The sequence below is a fragment of the Marmota flaviventris genome, chromosome 3 (assembly GCF_047511675.1).
Source record: "Marmota flaviventris isolate mMarFla1 chromosome 3, mMarFla1.hap1, whole genome shotgun sequence".
Classification (NCBI taxonomy): Eukaryota; Metazoa; Chordata; class Mammalia; order Rodentia; family Sciuridae; genus Marmota; species Marmota flaviventris.
The window spans coordinates 48,766,326-48,770,066 of NC_092500.1; the positions used below are offsets into that span (position 1 = coordinate 48,766,326).

The 3,741-nt window shown below is 36.5% G+C and overlaps 1 protein-coding gene and 1 pseudogene across 3 annotated transcripts in view; both read right to left on the minus strand.

Moving 5' to 3' along the window:
• Rap1b (RAP1B, member of RAS oncogene family) overlaps nucleotides 1-3,741 on the minus strand; it is a 41,883-nt gene that overhangs the window by 37,357 nt on the left and 785 nt on the right. The window lies entirely within an intron of this gene.
• On the minus strand, nucleotides 1,195-3,457 carry LOC114086081 (large ribosomal subunit protein eL30-like; annotated as a pseudogene).

A 3,741-nucleotide genomic window follows, 5' to 3' on the forward strand; every position in this document is an offset into this window, starting at 1 on the left:
TATCTCAAATAAAAAAAAAAGCGGAAGAGGGGTTGAGGATAGAGCTCAGTGCTAAAGTTCCAGTACCAAAAATTAAATAAATAAAATAGAAACTATGACTAAAGGAAATGGTCTTAGAATCCAATGCTCAACTGGGTTTCAAGTATAACATATTAGGTAAGTTCTTACTACAAATGGATACATTCATTCTATTCTAAATATACTGATTTCATTATGTTCATGAGATTTCCAAATAACTAGTAAAATAAAAGATTTTAGTCCTCAATGATAATTAGCATCTTCCAACACCATTACAAAATACCTATAAACACTGGAAAACATTAGTTTTCATTCCGCACAAGACAAGGCATAGTTCTTGTTGTATATCGTTCTCTCCCCCTTTTGTACTGGGAATTGACCCAAGTATGCTTGGCCACTGAACCACATCCCCAGCTCTTTTGAGAGAGTTGCTGAGGCTGGCCTCAAACTTATAGTCCTCCTGCTTCAGTCTTTTCAAGTCACTGGGATTTACAGACATGTGCCACTGAATCCAGCAGTACTTCTGTTTAGAGAGAGCCAAAGTAAAAATTCCGTCCAATCCAGATTATGGCAAAGGCTAAGATGTTTGTTTCTTAACTTGTTCTAAAATATCAGTTTTGAGCAAAACTTTCTACAGAGTGAATATGTGATACCAAATATTTGGTTCATGAACACTAAACTATCCTTACTCTTATCAAATTTAGACACTACATATCAATACCCTTCCCCCCTTTACAACAGAGACACAACAGCGACACATTATTTTATATCTTCATGGAAATGGCATGCAAATCAGTAAGATCAGGAGAGATTATTGAATATCTCCTTTATATTAAATAAGAAAATTGCCTATGTAGACTATGCTTTTCAGGGGACTTGGGGGAAATGATACTCTGGGTAAAGTCAAATTCTGTATCAGATCCAAGTTCACAGATTAATATCAACCCAATAGCCCCTCCACCCAGCAAGAAAAACATCAAGTGCTTAAACAAAAGGCAAAGAAACCTCTTCATGAGCTTTTGGTTCATTTAGACTTTACATTTAAAACATAGTTACTATGTTAACAATCTCTGCATTAGCAGTTCTTCAATCTCAATTTACAAAGATCCACTTGAAAGATTATATACATAGATCAATTTTTTAAAAAGATTTTTAGTTGTAGATGGACACAATACCTTTATTTATTTTTATGTAGTGCTAAGGATCGAACCCAGTGCCTCACACATGCTAGGCAAGCACTCTACCACTAAGCTACAACCCCAGTCCTCAATTTTGTTTTAAAAGTAAGCTCTGATAAAGTTTTATTAAAGAAAAATTCTGTATGTTTTACTTTTTACCACTCTGTTCTGGCATGCTTCTGTTATCAGAATCACCTGGATCAATGACAGTGTGCCTACTCTAGTATTTTCTGTATGCTGTGCCCAAGTCAATATTATTGTCACTGCAGGGATAGACATCAGTCTGGGCAAGCATAACACAGTACTCTATTTCAGATTTCCTCAAAGCTGGGAAGTTGTTGGGGAAGATGATCAATTTCATTTTGCCTGGCACATACTTTTTTCCTTTTCATAACAAGTTGGAGCCTAGAGCTGATCCATTTCAGAAACTTTTTTTTTTCTTTTCCTTTGTAGCTACCATTTTTCTGCCTTTAAGGCTGGACAGCCCCCCAACCAAAAGCAGCTGCCAAGATGGCTGGGGAGTAAGAAAGGCAGATCAACTTTATGATTCTTTAACTCATCTTCCTGGACCCTTGGTATGTACATGGTGATTCTTCACTATGGGGACTTATTATCCCCTTATAGTTAAGAGAAAATATTTGAACTCTATTGTAAAGGGTTGAGGATAAAAAGACAATTTATAAAGTAAGAGATTCCAAAAACAATGTGGAGTCATTTCTTTTTGAAAGATTACACTGTTCTGTTCAAATATCCTGTATGAATGTTCATTATCATTAATCCCTAAATTTTAATACCATACATTACTGTGGGCCCAGACATTGCATTTTATATTTTCATTTAACTAGTATTGAGAGTCTATGTGCAAGGCACCATGCCAGTGATTTGGGGCATAAAAAAACCAAACACCCTGTTTGAAATTTAGTATAATATATACTACATTACAATAACACAAGATAGGACATGATATTTTTCATAGAAAGTAAAAGAGAGGCTGGGTATAGTGGCACATGCCTGTAATCCCAGCAACTTGGGAGGCTGAAACAAGATCTCAAGTTCGAAGCCAGACTCAGCAATTTAATGAGACCCTGTCTCAAAAGAAAAAAAGGGCGGAGGGCTGGAGATGTGGTTCAGAGGTCAAGTGCCTCTGGGTTTAATTTCCAGTACCAAAAAAAAAAAAAGAAAGAAAGTATAAGAGAGATGACTTTCACAGGGTTGGGTTGGGTGGGAGAATGTGAAAAGACAGAGCAACCATTTTCATGCCATATTTTAAAATTAAGCCAGTTTAGTAAAGTTCTTTAGCTGTATTTTGATATTTGGCACATTAAAACCAAACAGGCTATATGCGTTTCAATAATTTACTTTGCAGCTTACTCAGATAAGTCTGCTTCACAATTTACTGGGAATGTCATACAAGAAAGTGCAAATGAATACAATTATAGTGCAGAGATTAAAAGCATGGATTTGAGACTACATTCAGGGTTCTGTGTCCTTAAAATTATTTAGTCTGAGTATTCTCCTAAAACCTGGAGATAAAACATTTCAAGTGATCATTCCACACCATTTGACTAAAGTACCCACTTTTTGGGGTATGATAGGGCCAATAATCCCTTTAAGACATAATTTACTATAAAAATGCCATTTTTCTTCCTTCAAGTTGTCTATTATGCATAGACTACTGTTCTAAGCAGACCTACTAACTGGTTATCTTATCTATTCTAGGCCTCAGTTTCCTCCTCCATAAAATGACAGGGCGGGACTGGATGATCTAAATAGTCCCTTCCGGCTCTTAAAAAGTCCCATGACTCCATAATGACTCAATAAATACTATTGCAAGAGTCAGCTTTTAAGAGTGATAAGAGTTTGAAGCTAAATGAGTTTCTTTTCCACAAGTTATTTCTTGAGCAAGTTCATACAACATTTTAATTACAAAAAAGAGGTCTGCAAGATGAATTTACAAGTTAGAGGCACTCAATATATCTATATATTATAGATATATATACTATTAGCAAACAAAAATCCAACCAGACTGAATTAACTTTAAAATATTAAAGTCACAATATTCGCTTTACTGTCAACTTTCTATTCTGTAAAAATGCAATTTTCCCTTACTGTAATAGATAAGTGTTCCTATTCGTGCCAATCAGGAGTTTCAGGAGCAAAATGTTTTTCCGAACTATTAATGAGGGTGGGAGAGGGACAAGTGAAGGAGAAGCAAACCATCTGCTCAAACTTGCAAGGACGATCTTTTCTCCAAAAGGCATCGTTTTTTGTTTGTTTGTTTTCCAGAAGAAAAATCCGAAGGGCCCGGTAAATACCGGAGTAGTTTCAAATAAAATTCATGGCGCTGGTAAGTCAGTTTTAGTATCAGACAAATGGAGATGGCGAAAAAGAGAAGAGGACAAACTTCCTGGATTCTCTCTCTGCGAGAGAAAGAGATTTCCTCTTGCTGACGAAGGGAAAGGCCCCTTTAACAATTTTTCTCTGCACGGTGGCTGCTGCCAGACTAGGTGGGGCTCCCTCCGCTGCCTTCCTCCTGCCACTTCCC